Here is a 25,738-nt window from a genome sequence, read left to right as displayed (position 1 = left end):
ATGATCGTGCCCTAGAACCTGGCAACCCCCCTGCTCCACACACTGGGATTGGTCCCCATGTGCCTGGTGCTGCCCACTCCTGCTGGGATTGGACCACAGGGGTCTGGTGCCACTCCCTCCCATCCCTGTGCACCAGGATTCAGCTCTGGGACTCAGTGCTGCCCTTGTCCTATCCTGTGTGCTGAGATCAGGCACCTGATCCAGTGTGCAGAGCTCAGGGTTTTCCATGATTCTGGAAGTTTGGCAGTGTGAGAGAAGTAGCACCACTCCCCTGGCACCAAATTTCTGAACCTGTGGGAAGCCCTGTGGAACAGATGACATGGCACCATGGGCTGGGAATTGAGCATCTCTGAGGTAAATGAAAACCTGTAAAGGCTAATTTAGACAGAGATGATCCTGCAGGGATCATCAGGGAAACGGAATAGACCTAGATGACCTCCTGGGGCCATTTAAAGCCTTACTTTTCTATTAATCTAAGTAGGATCTCTTTCTTGTACAGCAAGAAAATTCCTTACCAGCAGCCTTGGGCTCTAATACTTGCATTTGAAGTTTGATTTGACTTGTCACATGATTTTTACGGCCTATTGGATGAATCAAGTTACAAGAGGTGAAGTCAAGTTTTTCCCTCTGCAGCAGGTAGAGTGAGTTGGAATGTGCAATACAGTGGTGACGTGTAAGGGGTGCATGGGGGTCCACATGCAGCCCCTGAGAATACTGCTGCACCGCCTGACAGCCAGCATTCCCCACTTAGGCAATGGGTGCGGGTGGCAGGTGAGATCGCTGGTGCCCCACTGAGAGCACCGGCTGGGGAGCAGAGGTGCCAGGAGAAGCAATCCCTGTGGTCCCCTCCTGTGGGGGGTTCCCCGCTGGCACTACTGGGTTGGTGTGAACAGCCTCAGGAGGACCTCCACCCCGGTCACTGACTGGCCGCTGGGGGGACAAGTGCCTTGCTTGATTCAGGAGGCACCAGTTGCCCATGGTCAATATCAGGCCAGAGCATCTGGCAGGGTTATTCTGCCTTTGTAGAGAACAGAATTTGGCATACTGTAATACACTCTGAACAGCAAGGCTTTCTTTCAGTCTCTAAGTACCTGCCATGTAGTCACAAGAAGGAGCGGTGGGCCTGACTTCAACCTCTCTTCCTGTAATTCAACTGTAAAAATCAAAAGGAAGAGCAAATGTAGAGAATATCTGAAGTATTATCCATTTTACATTTCAAAGGAAGAAGTGATAAAGCATCTATATTGATGAACATTGCAATACCATGGTAACCTGACATATGTCCCATGCCAGGGCTATTAAAAACACTGCATTGGCTGCAGGGATTGGAATTACATTGGGACAGGCAATTCTTTTAGGCAGAGGACTGCTTACCAAGTTTTGGCAAGTTGTCGAGGGCCGCATAGGTATCCCTGACCCTTGACAGGTGCCCCACCCCATGGTCACCATCTTGGGACCAGCAGTCCTGCCCTCTAACCCCTGACCTTTGCTACCAGAAATCCCTTCCCTTGCCCCTAGAAGTATTCCTTTCAGCAAGGGGTTTTCCATCTTGGAACCAGAAAAATACCAAGTTATTTTCTAAAAAGCAAACATCTAAAACATTTGATTTCAAAAAATATTTTGTCCTGGTTTATATGTGTTTGTGTAGTGTACATAGAGGTGATTGCACAGTAGCTTAAAATGAAGTCTTATGCTTGTATATTGTTGGAAAGGGTATAGGTTTGTGGGGGTCTGTGGGTGTGTGGGTATGTGGAGTGAGGGAGCATGTGGGTGTATGTGTAGATATGTTGGGTGTAGGTGGGTAGAGGGTTTATGGGGGACTGTGTGTGGGGGGAGGGTGGCTGGGATGCGTAAGGGGGTGTGGGAGTCTGCATATATGGCAGTGCAAGGCGGGGTGTGGGTGCATGTGTATGGTGGCATGTACATGTGGGACTCACCCTTTGAACACACACACACACACACACACACACACTCTGCCCCTGCCTCTGCCTGCACACACACACACACACACTCTACCCCTGCCTGAACACTCTTCCCTACCTACACACGCACACACACACTGCTCCAGCCCACACACACACACGGCCTCTGCCTGCACATACACACACACACCCACACACACACACACACACTGCCCCTGCCTACACCCCCGCCCCTCCCCACATGTACTGGCACAGGCCCTGTGCTCCCCAGTCTGGCCGTGCAGCTGGGGGCCACATGCTGCTGGAGCAGGGTAGAGGCAGGAAGCAGGGAAATAGATGGTGGTGAGTGGGGCTGGGCTCTTACATCCTACTGCCAGCTCCCCCGGGTCCTACTGCTCCTGTCTCCTGTCATCTTTGACAGGCAGCCAGGAGCAGATGAATATTCTCTAAATCTTTTTGGGGTCCCATGGGCTGGATGGAATGCCTTGGCAGGCTGAATCCAGCCTGTGGGCCGTATTTTGCCTGTCCCTGAATTAGATCCAACTGCTACATCACAGTCCTCTACAACTGGAACTAAAGCAGGTTTCCATTAGTTGTCACCATTATAGTGCTCCGGCAGTTCTGTTTCCAGAGCAGTAGTGCACATGCACACTTTCCAGGTTATTATAAACAGCTGCTTACAGATCTGCTCATTTGCTTTCTAATTAGAACGCTCCAGCATTGTTTCATCGTCACATGTATTAAGCCCTCCCACATTTCAAAATGGCTGTGGGGGATTTTAACTAAACCTCGTTGAATGGTCTTTAGTTAAAGTGCCCCATGGCCATTTTGCAATTGGGGGATGGAGTTTAATACATGTGATGGTGAGCCATTTTAATTAGAGCAGCTGTCCAGGAACCACTCTAATGAAAATGCTCTTTCTCCTCCAAGCACATGTATAGGCAGCCAATGCTTTTAAAAGGCAGAGATACACCTTAATAAGTAATTAGCGAATTGCCATCAAGAATGATAGGAGAGGGAAGGCAGTTGGGGATGAAGCACCACCACTCACCACCCACTACCCTACGTCACCGCTGTCATCTCCCATGAGCTGGGGGGAGGGGAGGATGGAAGCTTCCACATAGCCACTGCTGCCACTACCCACCACCCTGCGCTGCTGCCACTCCATAGCCAGCCGTGCACCACCTCCCCCCTCACTGCATCCAGCCCCATGCCAGCCCCCTTCATCCCCACTCTGTGTCCAGCACTGTGCTATTCCCCCCTTTCTGCATCTGGCCCTGCACCACTCCTCCCGCTCTGCATCCAGGCCTGCGCCACCCCCTATGAAGGCGGTGGCGCAGGGTGGTGGGTGGTGGCACTCTGTCCCCGCCCGTCCTGCCAATCATTCTTGATGGGCATTCCTGACACAGAACTGGCTGGAGGCATACCCCACTGGGAGCCACACCCCACAAGAGCATTACAGACAGACACACAGACAGAAGGACTAGGCCCTGTGTGTGTGTATATATATATACACACACACACACATACACAAAGAGGACCTCTTCTACACAAGAGGTGACTGTGCATATGCAAATAGCATTCAGGTCCTTTGAAGGTCAGAAAGGTTTCATCTATAAGGAAAGTTATAAAAAAAGATTTTCTATGCAGGAGTTGTTACTTACTAGAAAGGTGTAGGAGGATTTCTGAGTTAATCAATGCAATGTAGTCTGGGAAATACACAGTGAGGCACCCTGTACTTGCTGAGTTAGGATAGATTATTTCCTGTATTATACCATTTAACTAACCAGCACTATTTTGCGTTGAAAGAATATTGTGCTCAGAAAAAACAATATTGATATTGCATCTCTCCCCTTCCTGAAAAGCAGTTCCCTTCTCTATAGTGACTGTGGATTTATGGTCACTGCGCTTTTCTACTTGCCTAACTGTTGTCATTAATCAATGAAAGAAATAGTAAGTAAAACCCTTATCTCTGAAGCTCTTCAAATAATGGAACTGAGTCAGGATGTTCTCTCTTAAAATTGATTGCTGTTATGTTTTGTAGCATAATATTTCTGTCTCAACACTATATTAGATATTCTTTATTGAATGGCATATGCTGTTATAGGCAACTCACACCGACAGCCTGATACAACATTAATTCAACACTGGCTCACGTAACTCAGGCTATCTATTGTTGAAGAAGCAGGACTGAATTCAGGGGTGGGAGTCAAGATGTGTTAAGTTCTAATCTTGCCTCTGCCAGCAGCCTTCTCTAGAGGTCTGAATAAATCAGTCTGGTTCTGAGCTAATGATCTGAGTGAGGTGCTGAAAGGATTAAATAGTACTTTGCAAAGTGCTACATAAATACTAATGATTTTTATTCTCCCAAGTTTGTACTGGAGGGGAAAAATATGTATCTGACTATTTCTTGGGTTCTTTGTTTCAAACACTTTTATGTCTGCTGGAAGGGCTGGATGGCTCTGTTCATAATAAAGATGATTTGCAAGGCAGACCTTTGTCCACCAAAAATCTCTACAGCCAAAGAAACATGTAATAAAATACAGCGTTTACACAACCAGAAAGTTTTATTACAAGGAAAAATAAAAGATAAGACATGAACACTCATGCCTGGCTATACTGTGCTAGCTTTTCACATGTCAAACCTCTTTGTGAGTAACTGGGAATAAATATGTCTCTTTCCTTTATTTCTGCTTTTTAATTTTTCAGTCCTAGCCTCATTCTTCTTTCTGTTAGAGAAGGACTAAGTGTTAGAATATGTGAGCTCTTGAATATCCATTTAGAAAAAAACCACTTTAAGTCACCCTCTTTTTTGGCATCTTTGAGTCAGTAATGGCTTTTCCTCTTTATCAGTGAAGTTTCAGACAGATAGAATCTTCCTCGGGAGCAAGATAACTGTTTTATTCCTTGCTTGGGCCCTTGTCAGCCTCATGGTTGCTGATAAAAGCCAGCCATTAAGGGAGTTATTATATGGTTATAAATTAAAATAGATGAGGTTGTAGAGAAAACTGATAAGCTAAACAATAGCAAATGATCAGGACCTGATGGCATTCACTTTAGGGATCTGAAGGAGCTCAGATCAGAAATTGCAGAGCTCGTAACTGTAGCATGCAGTTAAAAACAGCCTTGATACCAATGAAGTGAATGGTTGCCAATGTGAATCCAGTATTTAAAAAAGGCTCTAGAGGGGGCACAGGGACTACAGGACAATAAGCCTAACTTCTGTTCCTGGAAAATTGGTGGCAACAATAATAAAAACATTATTTATCATGTGGATGAACATGACTTCTTGAGGAGGAATCAACACAGCAGCATGCAAGCAATACAGGAAGTTTCTGGAGACTGCTGAGGACAACTTCCTGGTACAAGTGGATGAATGGACTGTAAGGTGGGAAACTGGCTGGTTCATTCAGCTCAGAGGGTAGCAGTCAATGACTATGTCTAGTTGGCAGCTGGTATCAAGCAGAGTGCCCTTGGGGTTGGTCCTGGGGTTGGTTTTGTTCAGTTCTTTATCAGTGACCTGGAGAGTAGCATAGAGTGCACCCTTAGCAAGTCTAGAGATGACACCAAGCTGTGGGGAGTAACAGATATCCTGGAGTGTAGGGCTAGGGTTTAGAGAGACATAGACAAATTGGACACTTTGATACTGGCTGCCAAGTAGACATTGACACACTGATTGCTACTCTCTGAGCCCAATGCTCCAGCCAGTTTTCTACCTTACAGTCCATTCATCCAGCCCACTCTTCCTTAGCTTGCCTGTGAGAATGCTGTGGGAGACCAAATCAAAAACCTGGCTAAAATCAAGGCACATCACATCCACTGGTCTCCCCACATCCACACAGGCAGTCATCTCATCACAGAAGGTTGGTCAGGCATGACTTGCCCCTGGTGAATCCACGCTGACTATTTGTAATCACCTTTTTCTCCTCCGAGTGCTTAGAAATGAATTCCTTGAGTATCTGCTTATGATTTTTCCAGAGACTGAGGTGTGGCTGACTGGTCTGGATCCTCCTTTTTCCTTTTCTTAAATATCCTCTCTGGATCCTCCTTTTTCCCTTTCTTAAATAGAGGGCACTATGTTTGCCCTTTTCCAATCATCTGGGACCTCTCCTGATCTCCATGGGTTTTCAAAGATGATGGCCAATGATTCTGCAATTACATCAGCCAACTCCCTGAGCATCCCTGGGTGCATCCCATCCAGCCCCATGGACTTGTACATATCCAGCTTATCTAAGTAGTTACCAACCTGTTCTTTCATCACCGAAGGCTGCTCATCTCCTCACCAAACTCTGCTGTCCAGTGCAGTAGTAGTCTGGGAGCAGACCTTACCTGTGAAAACTGAGGCAAAAGGGCATTGAGCACTTCAGGCTTTTCTGCATCCTCTGTCACCAGGTTGCCTCCCCCATTCAGTAAGGGACCCACACTTTCCCTGACCTTCCTCTTGTTACTGACATATTTGTAGAAACCCTTCTTGTTACCCTTCACATCTCTTGCTAGCTTCAACTGTGCTTTGGCCTTCCTGACTTCATCGCTGCATGCCCAAGCAATACTTTCATATTCTTCCCTAGATATTTGTTCAAGTTTCCACTTCTTATAAGCTTCCTTTTTAGGATTTAGTTTAGTATGAAGAGTTCCCTGCTAAGCCAAGCTGGTCTTCTGCCATACTTGCTGGTCTTCCTGCACATCAGGATAGTTTGTTCCTGCACTCTCAGTAAGACTTCTTTAAAGTACAGCCAGCTCTCCTAGACTCCTCTCCCCTTCAGACTGGTTTCCCAAGGGATCCTGCCCACGAGTTCCCTGAGTGAGTTGAAGTCTGCTTTTCTGAAGTCCAGGGTCCTTACTCTGCTGCTCTCCTTTCTTGTTTTCTGCAAGATCCTGAACTCTATCATCTCATGGTCACTGCTGCCCAAGTTGCCAGCCACTAGTACATTCCCCGCAATTCTTCCTTGTTTGTGAGACTCAGGTACAGCAGAGCACATCCTCTAGCTGGCCACTGCAGCACTTGCACCAGGAAGTTGTCTCCAATGCTCTCCAAAAACTTCTTGGATTGCCTGCACACTGCTGTATTGCCCTCCTAGCAGATGTCAGGGTGACTGAAGTCCCCCATAAGAACCAGGGCCTGTGATTGGGAAACCCAGTTCATTCTCCCTTTCAGCATCCAACCTCTGCCAGCATATGACATATGATATTAGGCAAGACAGACCTATGGTCTGACCCAGTAAATGCATCACTGGCAGAGGGTGGATGTTCTTATGTTCTTAAAACACATTTTGTCTAATTTTTTTGACTGAGGAATTCTCTGTGATGCTTTTGAATTTCCAGACTGAAGCTGAATCCCACATACTCATGAACACCCTCACCTCCCACTGACTTCAGATGCTCTGCTTCTCTCACAAGTGAGTGTGAAGAAAAAAAATATCACATGCATTTGAAACTGTAGGGAGAATTCTAGGTAGGCAGAATATAACTCCCAGAATTGGCATCTGGTCAGGATATCACAGCAAACTTATAACTGATCTTTGTGGAAAGTGACAGGAGGTCTTGAAGTAGAAAGTATCACAAGTTTTTTTTTCCTCACTCAGGGAAGATATCTCCAAAACATGACCCTTACTGTTGCTTTGGGGGGAAGGAAGTAATAAGGCACTTTTAAAAAAACAGTTTTACTGATTTATGAGAAAAATTAACCACCAAAATGAAAACTACAGTAACCATAGTTCTGCACGTGCCCATGACAAGGCAAACTGCTAACTCACTCAAGAATGGACACCACAATTGAGGACCTGATTTCGCATGGTACTTAAGTGCATGCATCACTTAAATGAATAGAATGGGAGTCCAGGAAATGACCTCCTGTGTCATCTAGTCCAACTCCCTGCACAGTTGCAGAATTCACTGTTCCTAAACCACCCAAGGCAAATGCCTCTCCATCTCTGCTGAAAGCCTCCATGGAAGAAGATTCCCTAACATCCCTGGGCAGGTTTTCCAGTGTCCTACCATTGCCACAGTTACTAAATTGTTCCTTGAGGTTCAACTTAAATATTCTTTGCTGTTATAAACCCCTGTGACAAGGGAGAACAATTTTATGTCTATCCTCCTTTCAGCAGCTTCTCAAATCACTATTATGTTATCTCTTCACCTCCTTTTCTCCAAACTAAACATATCTAGTTCCACATGATTAATCCTTGTGAAGCAAATGGAACTATACACCAGGTTAAAATTAGGCAAATCATGAGGGACCTTGCTGAACTGAGCCTTGAACAAACACTTGTTCTTCTAAACCAATCCTCCTCAGCTCATGGGGTTTAGCACAGTCATAATAAAAAGTTATTATAATTGTCTTTGTTCACAGAAATCTCCTTGTTCTGTTCCAATAATGACTATACAAGGTGCTTTACCAGCTGACTATACTGCATATTTCCAAAAAAAGTACGTGGAGATGAAGTATATTGCAGATCTGATGTCACTGAGCATTTTTGGATTAGAACATATGAGTCTTATACATTAAGAAATGTTATAATCAAATGGAGAAAACTTTATGGAGATATTAATATTAAACATGCACTATTGAGAGATCATAGTAATCTATCAAGAACTGCCCGTTTTGAATTATTATTCATGTACCATGGAATATGTATTTTTAAGTAGCACTGTAGATTAATGCTAGCAAAATGTAATTTGTAATTTAAATGTAAATCAGAACTGAGAATATAATTAAGCTTCAAGTGAGTAGGTAGTATCTGTTAACTAGATAGATTGCTTTTTGCTTGAGACTTTAAAATGTATTCACTTTAAATGCCTCAATGTACATTATTTGTATGAGTGTGCTTTAAAAATGTAAATAGTACTAAAGAATGAGATTGTGCACTACTATATGTTGGACTGCCATATTCCTGTGAAACTGAACAATTATTATTTTATGTGAGTGAAATGAGATTTTGTCTCATTTTATACACAGTTCAGGAGCTGCAATAAACTCAGGGAATACTAGAAGGAAACAAAGTTAAGTTCACCCTAGCAGCATAGTACAGATTATAGTTCTGTTACTCTGGGAGCTTTACTAGGAACACAAGCTTGTGATGAAAATTCCCAGAATACTGAGGTTGTGTTAGGTATATCATGCCTGGTGGATTAAATATATCAAGGACACGCAATTATTTCAGGCAGAGGGCCGCTTACCTAGTTTTGGCAGACTGTCGCGGGCCGCATGGGTATCCCTGCCCCTTGACAGGTGCCCTGCTCCCTGGTCACCATCTTGGGACCAATGTCCTAGGGCCAGCACCGGTGGGACCCAAAGCAGAGTACAGGCTGGCAGGGGTCTGTGGAGCCGGGCTGGGCTGCACCAGCAGGGAGAGGGGGGAGCTGGCCCAGCTTCATAGAGCCCCTGCTGGCTGGGACCCCGCACTCCTGCCACCCTGCTCTGGGCCCCACCGGCACTGACCCCAGGACACCGTTGAGGGCCCCGTGTTCCCACTGGCTCCCATGCCCACTCACACCCAGTGCCCCCCAGCCCTGTGGTACAGGCAGGGGGCAGCGCACAGCCCCGACCCCTGCTCGCTGGCAGGGAAGAAGCTTGTGCTGAGCGTGGGGAAAAGCAGCTCCTTGCCCACCCCGTGGCAGGTGCTCTCTGCTGCAGGCGCTTGCAGCCTGTGCGGGGCTGTCTGGAGCAGGCACAGGCAACCCCACATGGGCTGTGAGAGGCTACAGCACAGGGCGCTGGCCATGGGGTGAGCAAGGCCACTTTTCCCCACACTCAGCTCCAGCTTGTAACCTGGCCCCGCTGCCAGCCTGGGCTCCTAGCCAGCTCTGGGCTCACCTGTCGGTGGCAGCAGCTGCTTGCTATGCTGGGCAGTGTTGGCGACAGTGGCAAACACTGCCTGGTACAGCAAGTGGGGGGGCTGCAGCTGCTGCTGCCACATGCAGCCCCAACGGGCGAGGCCAGAGCCAGTGTGGGGCCCAGGCTGGCAGCAGGCTGATGCTGAGCACGGGGATGGAAAAGCAGCCCCGTGCCCACCCCATGGCCACTGCCCCATGCTGCAGCTGCTCGCAGCCCATCTGGGGATACCTGTGCCTGCTCCGGACAACCCCGCGTGGGCTGCAGCACAGGGCATGGGCCATAGGGTGGGCGGGAAGCCACTTTCCTCCATGCCAGGAAGGAAGCTGGGGAAAAGATGAGCGCAGGGAAAAGCATCCCCTCACCCACCCCGTGGCCCATGCTCCCTACTTCAACCACTTGCAGCCCACGGGGCTGTCCAGAGCAGGCACAGGCAGCCACATGTGGACTGTGAGTGGCTGCAGTGCAGGGTGCTGGCCACAGGGTGAGGGGCCGCTTTCCCCCTGCCCATGCTCAGCTTTTCCCCAGGCTCCTTCCCCGCCCGGGGTCCTCCCCTGCCCTTCCCTTCCCCCCCCCCACCCCTGCCCCTTACCTGAGGTTCTGGCATTGCTGGGGCAGCCACATGCTCCCCAGGCCAGAAGCCCCTGCTGGGGCCTCTGGCGGGGGATAGGGGACCAGGCCAAGTGGGCCCTGCTGTTGTGGGAACCTGCCGGGCTTCCCCTGGGTCCTACTGCCCTTGGTTCCTGTCATTTTTGACAAGAACCAAGGTCAGATAAATATTAATTTTCTAAATTGTTTAGGGTCCCTGCAGGCCGGATAGAATGGCCTCGTGGGTTGGAGTATTTTGCCCACCCCTGAAATATACAGATTCATGCCTGTTCTTAAACAGGGGAATGTTGATAGAAAAATGGGGAGAGTGTTTAATTTAACTGAAATACACAAGAGTAGATGACATAATAGAAGAAGCGAATGGATGGGGTGTAGTGCTCTATGTTAAAGAGCAGTACACATTCTTGATGATCAGGATGGGCTCAGAAGAGGGACTCACTGAAGCGCTCTGGGTTAGAATGCAAGCAGGGCGTGGGGAAAGGGACTTGATAGTGGGCGTCTACTAAAGACCGCCTCACCAGGGGGACGAGCTGGACCTGGAATTCTCAGGTTAGCTCATGAAGGTTGTAAGGACAAGGGATGTGGTTGTCATGGGTGACCTAAACTACCCAAACATCTTCTGGGAGAATCAGTCAGCCAGGTCTGAATGCTCACATAGGTTTTTAGCCTGCATACAGGACCTCCAGCCTAACCTAGGAGGTACAACATCACACCCTAGGAAATGCCTTGCTGGACTTGGTCCTTGCCACAGGTGATGACCTGGTGAGGGATCTGTGGGTGTTCAACTACTTAGGCATTAGTGACCATCATCTGCTGGAATTTACTATCCAGCGCAGGGTGGTGAAAGCAAGCAGCAAGGCAAAAGTCCTTGACTTCAGGAGGCTGACTTCAATGAGCTAAGGAGTTTAGTGACAGAGACACTGGGAACTCAGAGTCTCACTGAGATGGGAGTCCAGGACGGGTGGTTGTTCCTTATGGAGACAATCCTCTGGGCTCAGAGGGAGTCAGTCCCAATGCGAACCAAAGTGGGCAAGAGTGCTAAAAAGCCCCCTTGGCTCAGTAAAGGCATCCAGGAGGGCCTGAGGGCAAAAAAGGTCGCATACAATCAGTGGAAGCAAGGGGCAATCACCAAGAAGGATTACACCTCTGTTGTTCATGATTGCAGGGAGGCAGTTAGGAAGGCCAAGGCAGAGATGGAACTAGGGCTGGCGACCAAAATTAACGATAATTTTCAAATACATAGGGAGTAAGACGAAGGCACCAGGTAACGTGGGGCCTGTACAGGACAGGCTTGGCAATCTGGTGATTGCAGCAAAGGAAAAAGCAGATCTCTTCAATTAGTTCTTTGTGTCCCTATTTCTGAGCAGGGACCAGGACAATTCCCCCACTAGGATTACAGACAGGCTCAGGGGACATGATGCCATGCCTAGGGTCAGGGATGATCTAGTTAGGGAACTTTTGGAGGGGCTGGATGTGTGTAAATCAGCAGGTCTGGATGCCCTTCATCTGAGGGTACTGAGGGAATTGGCAGAGGTCATAGCAAGGCCCCTGGCATGGCTGTATGAGTGCTCATGGTGCTCTGGCCAGGTCCCAGAGGATTGGAAAAGGGCCAATGTGGTCCCCATTTACAAGAAGGGGAGAAAGGAGGACCTAGGTAACTATAGGCCAGTTAGTCTCACCCTGGTCCTTGGGAAGACCTTTGAGAAAATTATCAAGGAGCACATATGCGAGGGCCCAGCATGGGAGGAAATGCTCAGGGGCAACCAACATGGGTTCATTGAGGGCAGGTCCTGCCTGACTAACCTGGTTTCCTTTTACAACCAGGGACACAAACTCCTTGGATGTGGGTGTTGAGGTAGATGTAATCTACCTGGACTTCAAAAAGGCCTTTGACACTGTTTCTCACCCCATTCTCATAAAAAAACTAGGCAACTGCAACATTGATGCCTACACAGTCAGATGGGTAGCAAATTGGTTTGATGATTGCACCCAGAAAGTGGTAATAGACAGGTTGTTTTCGACCTGGAGGGATGTGGGCAGTGGAGTTCCCCTGCACTCAGTCCTTAGGCCTGTCCTATTCAAAATCTTTATCAGTGACTTGGAGGTGATCATGGAAAGCACGCTGTCCAAATCTGCTGATGACACAAAGATGTGGGGAGAAGTGGGCACACTGGAGGGGAGGGACAGAATCCAGCTAGATCTAGACAGCTTACAGAAGTGGGTGGATGAGAATAGGATGGAATTCAATGCAGACAAGTGCAGGGTGCTGCATCTAGGGAGAAGGAACCTGCAACACACCTATAGGCTGGGGAAAACCCTTCTCAACAACACAGTGGCTGAAAGGGATCTTGGAGTCATTGTTGACTCCAGGATGGACATGAGCTGCCAATGCAAGGAAGCGGTCTGTAACCACACCTTGTCATGTTTTTAAAGATGCATCACAAGCAGGTCCAGGGAGGTGATCCTTCCCCCTCTATGCGGCACTGGTCAGGCCACAGTTGGAGTACTGCGTCCAGTTCTGGGCACTACACTTCAAGAGAGATGTGGCTAACCTTGAGGGGCCACTCACATGGTCAGGGGGCAACAGGCCAGGCCCTATGAAGATAGACTAAAGGGCCTGAATCTATTCAGCCTCCACAAGAGAAGACTGAGAGGGGATCTGGTAGCCATCTATAAACTCACCAGGAGGACCAGCAAAAAACAGGTGAGGCTCTGTTCCCCCCAGGCACCACCTGGGATAACAAGGAATAACGGCCACAGACTGATTGAGAGCAGGTTTAGGCTTGTTATCGGGAGGCATTACTTTACAGTTAGAGTAGCCAAGGTCTGGAATGGGCTCCCAAAGGAGGTGGTACTCTCCCCTACCTTGTGGGTCTTCAAGAGGAGGTTGGATAGGTATCTGGCTGAGGTATCCCAGCACTCGGTCCTGCCCAGGGCAGAGGGTTGGACTTGATGATCTATTCAGGTCCCTTCGGACCCTAGAAACTATGAAACTATGATGACTTATTATATTACTAAAATATAAAGAGTAGTCATCAATTTACATTGCATTGGTCAAACATCCTTGCTCCACACAGACGAAGAACATTATTCCCTTGGTTGACTGGACAAAGGAAGTTGCATCTAAATCCAGACCTCAGAGATAGTGAAATTAGCTACCAATTCCACACTTAACATCAGTAGTGACTGTTAAAACACAAAACTTTAGTCCTTTGTACATATCAGATGCCTTGGAAAATGAGAAGACAGGATATCTGCTCTCAGATATCTGAAAGCTGAAATAAATCTTTTAATAATTACATGGGCTCTTCATCACACAGACACAGCAGGACTCATTGAAGGCCTGGTTTCCTTAGTACAAATAGGCCAGGTTTCATTGGGAAATTGGCCCTTGTATGGAACACAGGATGATAGAGAATGAGGACTTCTGTCTCTAAATACCTTGCAGGAGTTAAGTGATTTACTGGGCTTTGTTAGAGTGCAGTCGGAGAGAAAAATCAGGTACACAAAGGAACAGAATATTCTTCAATTTGTTTGAAAAGAGTTAGAGAACATACATGTTTTAATCAGGCTCTTTGTTCTATAGGCTTGATTAATTCTCTAGTGGAGAGGTGAGTCTCCTTTTGTATAATAATCTGCCAACTGAAGAATTGGAAGTTCTGGCACTTGGGTTGTTTAAAGCTAGACTGGACTCTAGAGGAGAATCTGGTGGTAGAAAGGAGACAGACAGGATGATGTCATCAGTCTTTTCATTTTATACTTCTATTATGTCTGTGTTCCTGATGGTGATTTATTTATTTGTTCTTTTCCCACTTGATAAAAAGAGAAAAAAAATCTCACAAAAGTGACTCTTTGAGCTTGAGACCCCCAAGGGAGGAAAAGAGGGGTAAGAAAGTTATCTGTCATACTTTATAAATAATTTTGTAGCTGAGATAAGTACAATTACATTCTGAACCACACACATTTATCCCCTCCCCAGAGAGTTAAAGTGAAAATGTAGCAAAGAGAAACAGTAAGAGTAAAGTCAAGTTTTAGCAAATTGCATCTTAAGAAACAACGCCTTTTGTATTTTCTCTTCTCGTTCACAGGATACAGCCCATAAGTTGCAGATCACAGGAATCTTCCTGTGTAGCATTTGTGACTTCTGATATGCCAGCAAATTGGAGTATTTCAGATTTGCTAACTGGTTTTTCTGTGAATTATAATTTACTTGTTGGAGCAGGAGTATGGTTGTATGGATTGAATGATACAGCCCTTTTAAGTGTGTGCACCCCTTGGTGCAGAAATGGAGAGGAAAAAAAATGATCAACAGATGTGGGAGGCTTATTGAATATGCACAGTTTGAGCACAGAATGTTATTTTCATCCAAGCAGAAAATGTTTCCATCTTTAATGGTGTATGAACTTCCATACTCTTATTTTTTTATTTAGCTAAAAGCTAGTCTGTTTTAACTTATTTGACATAGCTGGGATCCACAATGTTCATACACATACCTATTCTGAGGGCCTGAGCTTCCTGAGTTTCCAGTGATACCCTGGATGCTGTAGATGCAAGTTGAGAGCTCTCAGTATTTTGCAAGATAAGGTCCTCAACCACAATACAGTTTCATTACGAAAGCCCTGTTCCACAGATATACCAAGTTACTTTCATGCACTCTGGTTGCTAAGTGTATCCCATTATTTCCCAGTTCAGAACATGATATTGCCAGCATCAGGGGGAAGGGGATGGGCAGGCTCCAAAGGGAGTTTTGAGGGTGGAGTCGCACCCTACGTTGATTCCTGCTCCAATGAAAGTTTAAAATAAACTGCCTGATAAGGACAGGGTATTTCTACTCTGGGGGAGATGAAGGAGTTAACTGAGTTAATGGTTTATTATTCCGTACTTGATTTCTGCTAATCTCTTCACTCCATAGGTGTTCACAACCCTTGATCTTCCTCTAATCAAGCTAGCCCTTCTACAATTATCCTGTCTGTTATCTACTCCTAGTAATGTTCCTCTGCTCACCCCTCAGCATGATCAGTGAAGATGTGCTTCTACCTAGGAACCTGTACTGGGGGCTTTGTTCCTAGGGGTTTTGAACCCACAACAAATTAGAGACAGGGAAGGGAGAGGCGGGGCTAAAATCAGGCTGAGCTATGCAGTGGTACTGCAGTCAGATGTAGGAGAGAAGGTGAAGTGGAGAGGTAAGTTACTTCAGTGACCCTTTCCAGATGATGGAGGCTGTGGGAGGCTGAACGAGAAGCACAACCAGATACCGTAAAGCTGGACATGGGTGATTGGTTGGTTTCCCTAGGTAGCAAAAGGGTGCTGCCAGCAGCTGAAACAAGTTCTCCCCCAACCCTAACTGTTTGTTTCTGCCCTCCCACCCCCTTCCAATTATATTTGTTTTTGCCTGGATCATAATGGAGTAACATAGCCCTAGGCCCCTAGCATGTCAGCAAACCTAGTTTCTTCTTACTTGAACAAAAATAGATGTTGTGTTAGGGAATGATGTACCCCACTTTTCAGAATCCTAGATCTGCCCGTGAACTGCATATATCCCCTTCCCATGTATTCTCTGCATCTGCCACATTGTTTTATCAGAGCAAATTGTCCTGCCATGCTTATTCATCATCATAATAAGTCTGGAGCTAAGGTAATGGAGGAAAATATGAAAAATGTTTTAAAAAATGGTTTCCTAAGGAGACTTACATGTTTTGAAGCAATCAATTGGCCAGGACAAGATTACAAGGAGAAAAAACCAGTCCCCATATAATCAAGTGAACTATCTAAGGTAGGGGTCAGCAACCTTGAGCACATATGCCAGAGCATGGCACATGGAGCCATTTTGCTCAGCATGCCACAGCCAGCCCCAGCTCTGGGCAGGTCCCTGCCACTGGCCATAGAGTCCAGGCTGTGGGGAGGCTACAAGCCCTGCTGTGAGCAGCTTGGGCTTTGTGAGAGGTGGCAGGGGCCTATCCAGAGCCCGGGCTGCTTACAGCAGGCAGCTGTAAGCCACTGCAACAGGGCCTGGAGTCCTGGCCCAGCATGTTGCTGGCAGTGGCTGCACACATGCCTCAGGGAGCATGGCAGGGAAGGGGCTAGGGCTACACTGCCACAACAAGGATTGGGTCCCGCATGACTTTCCTGTCATCTGACTCTAGAACACCAGCATTTTCCAAGTTGAGGTTGTGGGGTTTTTTGGCACTCAGCCCAAAAGCCTTGCTGATCCCTGATCTAAGGTTTAATTTGTAAGTGTTGACAACACGCTTTGTGCTGTAGATGACACAATACATACAGTCCCTGCCCAAGCTGCTGAAGAAAAACAGAGTATACAGGGCATACTGGGAACCCCTGGGGAGGTAATACTATGATCTATCCTGATAACCCAGGCTCTAGATTAATAGAAATAGAATGGTGTGTGGGTGGGCATTTTGTTTGAAGGTATAGAAAACTCTGACCTCGGAAAAGAGTGATTAAAAAATCTGGAATGGGTTTGGTTTTTTGGGGGGGGGGGATGGGGGGAGGTTGATTTTGTTGGTGGGTTTTTGTTTTGTTTTTTTACAAGAGATGAGCAAGAGGGGACACAACATTCATTTACAAAATGATGAAGGTACAGGTTTTCCTCACTTTATGTGGTACATGCGTTCCCAGAAAACTGTGCATAACTCAAATTTGCATAAAGGGAATCCAGTTTATAAGGTAACAAATAGGGATACATTCCCAGTGGTGAGGGAGGGAGGCTGGGGCTAGGGAAGGGTGGGGGGAGGTGCATGGTGCAGCCCTGTGGCAGCAGGCAGGGGGTGGTGGCTGCTCCCAGGGCTGCAGCAGGGAGCAAAGCAGAGGGAACTGTCAGTGGGTGTGGGGCATGGGGACATGGCTCTTGCTGCTGTGTGCACCCCGGGAGGGCTGCAGGCTTGGGGACTGCACTGGGCTCTTCTGGGGGGGCATGTGCCCCCAGATCTGCATGCAGGATGAGAGCAGACTGCCATTGCATGCTGAGGCTGGTGGCAGCACTGGGCTCTTCCAAGTACTTGGGGCAGGCAGTGACCACACTGGGAGGGGGGGCTGCAGCCACCCCAACCTTCCTTCTCAGCACTGCCACCACCCCACCCCGAGCACCAGGAAGAGTCCAGTGCCACTGCTGGCCCCAGCCCACAGCAGCAGCCTGCTCTTGTCCCATGTGCACATCTGGGGGGCGCCCCCCAGCCCACAGCCCTCCCGGGGTGCATGGTGCAGCAAGAGTTGTGACCCTCCCATCCTGCAACCTACACCCAGTGACAGTTCCCTCCATTTTGCTCCCTGCTGCAGCCCCGGGAGCAGCCAACACCACATGCCTAGAGCTGCTAGGCTGTGCTGCACCCCACTCCCTGCCCCTTCCCCGAGAGCCTTACCTCACATATAACGAATTTACCTTGCACATATCAAATTTTGGGTGTAAAAAGGGTCATCGCATAAGAGCTAATTCGCATATACAGAACCTGCATAAAACAAGGGAAACCTGTATAAAGAATGGAAATCTGGTAACACTGTCTTCACTCTCTCAAAAAAGAGGATCAAGGGGATTTTAACCAAACTGAAATCAGTAGGCTACCTTTATTCATAGTAGGCAATTTTTTGCTTCTTGAATTAGACAGATTAATTTCAATGGAGATAATTGTACCTGCCTAGCTCACAGAAGTGCTGTGAGAAAAAAACAGTTAAAGCTAGTGAGAGGCAAGGACACCTTCTATTTTACCCTCTGTATAGTTGGGAGGGACACAGATAAGCTTTCATGTGCCAGTGTACCCTTCCTCAGCTCTCTCAGGTTGCAAGTGCCACCTGAAAGCTTCTCTATGTTCTCCACAGTGGATCCAATAAAAAATATCACCCTAAGAAATCCTTGTCCCTCATTTTTCCTGAATCTTCACAGCTACAATAATCACTCCAACACTATTTTAAAGCTTGTGAAATATTCAGTCTAAGTGTCAGGGGCCCTAAGTCAGCCTAGCCTGGACTAACTACTTTGTTGGCCAAACCTGCCAGAAGCTCTGACAAGCAAAACTCATGACATGTGACTGTGTGTATGTGTGTTAAGGCGCAGCAGAATAAAAACTGCAGGGATGGTAGCCCCTATTCTCACCATCACAACTCTACAGCAACCAGGCCTCTCAAAGATCTTACAGGTCTGGGCTTTCCCCAGCCAGGACTGTCCCCAGCCAGGACTGTGAGGTAGTTGGAGGTTATCAGGTGCCTCCTGCTCCTACCCGCCTTTCACCAGGGAGGTTCACAGTCCTGCTATTTCCTGGGGCTGCCACTATACCAGCAGTCCCACCCAGGCCTCCCTACCCTGGCAGGGTATAGTTTTAGGTCATGTCCAGGATGATGTGGGGACTCCTCCTCCGCATACAGCCCCAGCCCTTATACCTCCAAGTTCTTCCTGGCATGGGAGCTCAGCAAGGACATGCTCTTCCCCTGCTGGCTGGTGAGAAATTAAACTGTCGCCTCCAATTCTTAGAGTGAGGTATTAAATGACCGCTCTGTCCTGCCACAATACATCACCCTTCATGCAGGCATGAGGGAGGCCTGCCAGGTTTCAGACAGAGTGGTACAGGGGTTTCTGTGAAACTGCACCTCAAACTGCTGAAAGCAAAACTCGTGTCACTTGTGTGTGTTAAGGGGTGTAGGTTGTAGCCATGTTAGTCTAAGGACATAGCCCAGGCAAGGTTCTTAGAGTCAATCTGATATGTTTTATTAGACCAACTGAATAGTTGGAGAAATTCTTCTTTGTAAGCTTTTGGGTTTAAAAACCCTTCATCAGGCTGAGGAAGCATCTAATTGGTGTATGCGCTCTTCCTGGATGGAAGGAATAGTAAAGAAGCCAGAGGCTGACATGCAATGCAGGCAAGGAAGCCACTCAGTAAAAATGGAAATGGAGGAGTCGGGGGTAAGAGAGACAGGCAGGGGTAGAGGAGAAGGGGGATGTAGCAGGTAAAAGTGGAGAGGTACCTGCTGTACCACTTTTCACAGACGGGCCTATGAACTTCACTTCATCAATCTCCTAGATATATAAACTCATGGACTCAGTATAGACATTGGATTTATGACACACTACATCCTGCCTGACATCTGACTCCCCAGGTAGCAGGTACCCCAGGCAGCAAGCTTACCTAGAGCCTCACAACTCCACTGCAACCAGCAGACTTCTCAAAGATCTTAGGGGTCTGGGCTTTCCCTGGGCAGAACTGTGCATGTGTGTGGTGAGTGGAGGCTTTAAGGCACTTCCTACCTGCCTTTCATCAGGGAAATCCTTAGTCGTGGCATTCCCTGGGGCTGCCACACAGCTGGCAGTCCCACCAGGCCTCCCAACCTGGCAGAGTGCAGTTTTAGTGGTCATGCCCAGGACCTGGGGCCTCTTCCTTCACCATAGCCCCAGTCCATACCTCCAAGTTCTTACTGGCACAGGAGCTCAGCAGGAACATGTTCTTCCCTGCTGGCTGGTGATGCAGTGACTGCTGCCTCCAGCTCTGGGAGCAGGGCATTAAATGGTTTAAAATATTTTTAAAAGCAAATAGGTGTGGATGGAGTGAGGAGGGTGGCACTCCATCTGCTGGTGGAGCTTGGGGAACCCCAGCAGCAGGAGGTTCACCTTGAGGAACACCAGCTGTTCTACCAAACCAGGATCCAAGAAGGTGTGGTGAGATATCACAACATCCCTAGCAATGCTGAACATCATCTTGCTCGGAACACTGGTTGGTGGACAGAACAGGTATTCCCGGGCAACAGTGGCCAGATCCTGCCACATCTGGCTGCGGGTTGCCCAATAGGTCAAGGGGGTCACAGTTCAGTAGCTCCACATCCTCAGCAAGATAGGCAGCCACCAAAGCCATGGTGCTACCTGGCTGAGGCAGGGGTCTGGTGCCTCTGGACCCCAACATTGAAGCTATGATCTTGGCCCACATTGGCAGCAGCTGGCGTGGAGGAGATTGGCTGGTGCTGGGAGTGCTGGCACGGGAAAGTGGATCCCACTCTTCCACATCCCCTTGCCTCTGCCCTTCTGCTTCCTGCACTCAGTTCACCAGCACCTCTGTCCAGTGATCAAGAGTTTTGGTGCTGCCAGTGCACATGCCCCCTTTCACCCTCAGGTCACACATGCCCACCAGCATGTGGACCACACTGGACCACAACGGATCCAGCTATTTTTTGACGCCCTCCTTCAGCTGCTTCACCAGTGCCTGTACATCTGGTGGCGGCAGCTTGCCCCAGCCAGGAACATTGATTCCCTCGAACTTCTCCATTTGGTTCTCAAGCTCCTTGACTACGGGGTGATCCTGGCTAAGGAGGGCAGTGCTAGTACTGAGGGTCTTGGCCTTGAGGAACAGCTTGAGAACTACCAAGATCTGGGTGGTTCTCCACTTTGTTAAGGGGGCAGCTAATCCCAGCCTCCCCAAGAAAGGCCATCTCATGGATAGCCTTCTGGATGTCAGAGGTGAAGTGCAAGGCTATCTGCAGCCCTGCCTTGCGCAGCTCCTCCCTCAAGTACTCCCTGCTTGCCTCATGCAGGGAGAGCACCACCATCTTGCTAAAGGTGGTACATACGGGCACTTGGTAGGATGGGGCCACAAGCGCCATAAGCTGCCTGAACCCTGGCAGCTCAACTAAGGGGAAGAGCTGGCCATCCAGAGCAAGCATCTCCCCAGTGCTCTGGGTGACCTCACTCACAATGCTCCGCACTTTGTCTGTGGCTCTTCCCCACCAGTCCAGGGTGGCCTGCCTCTGCTTCATGGGGATGGGGGCTTTGGAACAAGAGGGGGACTTCCCTTTGGGCACACTCCCACTGGTGCCAGGCTGAGAAGGAAGAAGGGCAGGGGGGTGCTGCCTCCTGAGATGCAGCAGCATTGCCATGGTAGTGAAATGTTTCATCTCCTTGCCCTGGCTGATCTGTCTTCGGCAGTGCTAGCAGATAGCATACGTGGGATCATCTGCCACCTCAAACTGATCCTACACTACACTACCCCGCTGCTTGTGGGTTGAGGGTGGGGATCCTTCCTTATCCCTCTCCTCAGCAGGCTGAGGCACAACAACAGGAGGAGCTGACTGAGATGAGCCACTTGCTGTCACTACCTCAACCTCCTCTGAGGTGCTTTCTTGAGAACGAGACTTGGCTCCAGGGGAACTTTGAGAGGTGTGGAGTACAAACTCAGAATTCTTTTGCTAGGGCACACAGGTCCCCTGCTTCTCTGGCACTAGGAGGCTCACACTGGGAGATGAAATTGGAGTGGAGGAGACTGTCATTCTGCTGCTGGTGGCTATTTCTGGTTTTAAGGGATGTGGTGCAGGTGCAGGGACAGGTACTGCTCCCAACTCCTTGCTCCCACTGGCAGCAGAAGACTCATCGCTGCCAGGAAAGAGGATTGGGGGGAGACACTTGCAGCTCTCCCCCTACTTCCTCTAGCCTCTCTCCTGCCAGAAGACCTGGCCTTTCCAGCATGCTTCATATTAATCTTTCCTGTGCTGGAAAGTGTGTGTGTGTGTGTGTGTGTGTGCGCGCACGCACGCAGCTGTAATATCTCTTCTTCTTTGTAACTACTATCTAATCTTCTTTTCTGATTACTGTACGTATGTGTAATTAATACTATTAATAGCTCTTCTTCTCTGTGTATGTATGTGAATGTGTGTAATGCATGTGCTTTCCTGCCCAGTGATGAAATCACACTGCCAGGGAAAACACAGCTTTCTTTTAAAGTGTGGGGGGAAAAAACCCAAGAACAAATAAGAGATTTTGGGGGAAGAATAAGTTGAAAGAAATGGATTGGATAGGGATAAGTAGAGGGATTTTAGGCAAGGGTAATTAGTAAGCTGTATCCAATCCTTTCCATGAACAGAAACTAGCAGGAGACTGACTAGGAAGCCAAGCCAGTCCAGTCCAGTAGTACCTTTCAGATGCTGTTGCTCAAGCAGAAACAGCTCACAAAAGGGACAGAAAAGCTGCAGACAGAGGCTTATGTGTTGTTTCTACATCCCTCCCCCAGAGCACTGTGATTGGAAGGGGACTCAGGGAAAGATCTCAGTCACTGGCCAGCTACAGGTGTCAGTTTCCCCTCCCCCACTCCACTCTCCTGCCCTCTTCCCAGTTTCTGTTCCCCTGAAAGACTGCCTTCTGAATCCCCAAATCTTTTTTGAATTGATTTGGAGGCTCCAAATTGATTGGGGGGGGTTATCTCCCAATTCAATTCGGATTCAATAATTTGGCCTCCGAATTGGTCCGAATCTTCTCTGAATTGAATTGGTGACCAAAGCTTTGCACACCCCTAATGTTTAGCTGTTGAGCTAAAATATCAGGACCTTTAGGAGAGCATTTAAAAAGAGTAATTATTTAGATGAAACAATTTTGTCTAAATGCATTCTACAGTCCTAGTGATGTTCCTTCCCCCCCAATACTGCACAATACTGAATGATCCTACATAGTACTGTACTGCAAACAGTTTGCTCTAATCTATATTAATGATAAACAGTGCTTACAGCCCCCTCCATCTTCAAAGCTCCCTGCAAATTTTAGCCAATTATTTTTTTCAATACTTCTGTGGGCTATGCAGCAGTATTCTCAAGAAGCTAAAGCAGAAATATTAAATAAGGTACCTCAGGCCACACAGATATTCAGCGACAGAAGAGGAGTGAATGCTTTGGAGCTGGCATTCCCAACTCTTTTTATTTCCCTAGACAATTCTGTTTAAGTCAGGGATACAAAATGTATAAGCAAAACTAATGGAAAGCATTTTAAATACTCTAAAAAATTCTCTAAAGTAACTTCCCTCAGAAACATGGGAAGATCAGATTTCATGACAAAAAGTTTACATGGCAGTCCTTCAAAATTAGCTGAATTTCTTTAGGTTTTCATCCCTTGTGGTTAGGTTTTAAACCCAGGTCATTAAAAAAAAATTACACTGCTCCATACCGCTGCACTATTTTGTACATGCAGGTAATAATTGTACTTCATATTTTGATTTGAAGCTAGCAGATCGGATTTGGGGTTTTGGTTTGAATTTATCATAAAGGAGCTTAGCTCATGTGGAAAATGAACCCAAATTATAAACAAGTTAATAATTAGTAAATAAGTCACACACTCTCTGTCCCTCATGACAGCATCAAAGCTTCCCAGTCAAGGACAAAAAAGCAGCTATTATCTGTATAACTGTATAAAATACATCAGTCATAGTCATTTTAATCCTTGAGAGAAGTGTCAAGGTAACCAAGCCAAGGAAATTAAAAACAACTTAGGCCCCTATTCAGCAAAGTACTGAAATATGTGCCTAACTTCAAGTATTTTGGTCCTGTTTACCTCAACTAGAGTACTCATGGTAAAAGACAGGCAGGCGCTTAAGGTGCAGACAGAAGAGCAACTCCCCATTGTAACTCATGGCGCTTTTCAGGAAATGCCATGAGTGAGTGACACTGATCCCCTAGACCCAAACAAAGTTCATTGTTTATCCTGGGGGTTGGGGAATCCACTGCTGTTTAAAGCTGCTATGAGCCTAAAGCTGCTCTCCCCTAGCAATGCCCGCCCCCCATCAGCCCTGGCACTGTTTTCAGAATAGGAGAGGGGAAAGGGAGCAGGGGAAGCTCATTCTAGCGATTCCCCAGCTGGCGCTGGAGGGTGGGGTGGGTGAGTTGGAGCCCCCACACCCATCCCACCCTCTAGCACCAGCTGAGAAAACCCCAAACCAAACTCCATCTGCTCCCTTCCCCCACTCCCATTCTAAAAACAACACTGTGGCTGGGAGGCAGTGCAGACATAAGTTACTGAAGGTAGCCCTCATGCAACGAGGCTTCAGGGTTTTATGGAATGGGACCTTTTTAAAGTGCTCTACAGCTGTGCATTTGTGTTTGGTCACAGCTGTAAAGCACTTTCAGGGGTCAGATGGGGTGAAAATTGTCATTTCTGTCTGCACCTTTAGGTACCTTGCTGAATCAGGATCTTTATACGTTGGTGTCAACAATGCACCAGTTTATTAGCTTACCACAACAATGTGCCAGTTAATTAGATGATCAGGCCTAAAGAAAAAAGACCCTTATAGCGTGTGTGTGCGTGCACACACCCCACCCCACCAATGGAGTCAATTACCACCTGCAAACACCTATGCCTTGCTGAACAAGTTGGTCCACCTTGCCTTGCATCTGCCTGACTTCAGACTAACATAGTTACCTACCTCTCTCTACATTAGCTATATGTTTGATATTCAGACATGCTTGCCTCCTGCTGCATTTTGGGTGTAATTCTGACCTCTGACCAGTTCACCCTGGTGAAACTAGACTGACTTCTATGAATTCCTCCTAATCTCCCTTATGTGGCTACAGACATCACCAAATGAAGCACATGAGTTGTGCTACTTCACTGATCAGCTGATCTACTTCACTGGGTAAAACAGACATTGCCTGTTGTCCCAAAGGATTAGGTGTTCCCAGGAGCAGCAGGGGCCCAATCATGCAGAACAACACTCAGGGCAGGCCTCTGCAAATGGAGGAAACCCAGGTTTTCCTACTTGCAGAGGAACACCCCAAGTCAAATTATTAAGGCATGCCTCTGCAAGTCGGGGGAGCCTAGAGTTTTCCCATTTGCAGAGGCATGCTCTGAGTTGGGGTGTAGCAGCATGAGATACACCTAGGAAATCCCTTGCAGGGAGCACCTGCAAATGGGGGAACCTGGGCAGGTACTCCCAGGGCCTGATTATGCACACTCTGGGAGTTCCCATTTCTGGAAAGATGGGCCCCTGAAGCACTGGAAGCCCCTACCTGGGGTAGCTGGTGCTCTCCTGCCATAAAGCAGACTTCTAGCACAAGAAAAACAGCACAAACTGATGCTACCTATGTCACGGCCACAACATTTGGGCATTTGGGGCATGACAAGGGGAATGTATGTCTGTTTGCTTGACCTTTATACCACCATAACAATTTTTATGGTGGCACAAAGGCAATGTTTGTTTCCAGCCTGCAAAATTAGAATCTGAACCTTATTCCTTCAACTGAAGTAACACTCCCTGTACAAACACTTCCTAGTGGTGTACTGTTTTGTCTCTTACTGATTCTCATCAAATGGACTCAGGACCTGTTTTTCCTTAATTAACAGCCCTCCAAACCTAGTCTCTAGGGCTAGGGACAGACATTAAAAAAGCCAGAGGCTGAATTGATTTAATCCTTGCAAGTTAATTTAACCTGGCTAGACTAAATCAGTTTGTAACCCAGACACATCCCTGAAATGCAGGCACATGCCTGCAGCAGCTCAGGCTAGAAGGCAGGGGAGCTAGAGCAGCCCTCCCTTTACTTCCAGAGGGCAGAGCTGAGGGGGGTGTGGCCAGGCCCCGGCAGGACACTCTGATTATTAACCCCCTCCTGAGCTGCCCATCAGGGAATATTTATTACT

At 47.7% G+C, this 25,738-nt stretch overlaps 1 long non-coding RNA gene across 3 annotated transcripts in view; it reads right to left on the bottom strand.

Moving 5' to 3' along the window:
- LOC149872658 (uncharacterized) overlaps positions 1-25,738 on the bottom strand; it is a 233,820-nt gene that overhangs the window by 123,551 nt on the left and 84,531 nt on the right. For 2 of the 3 annotated variants that reach the window (XR_016440206.1, XR_016440197.1), the window contains exon 5: positions 1,092-1,153. The exons of the other annotated variant lie outside the window; for it this stretch is intronic. This is a non-coding gene — a long non-coding RNA (uncharacterized LOC149872658). The remainder of the gene's footprint in view (positions 1-1,091; positions 1,154-25,738) is intronic. 3 annotated transcript variants of the gene reach the window in all.

This window comes from Crocodylus siamensis, chromosome 1 (assembly GCF_052110815.1).
Source record: "Crocodylus siamensis isolate JL-2025a chromosome 1, ASM5211081v1, whole genome shotgun sequence".
NCBI classification, from domain to species: Eukaryota; Metazoa; Chordata; order Crocodylia; family Crocodylidae; genus Crocodylus; species Crocodylus siamensis.
The sequence above is the reverse complement of the archived record's forward strand: the minus strand, read 5'-3'. Positions and strand labels throughout refer to the sequence as shown.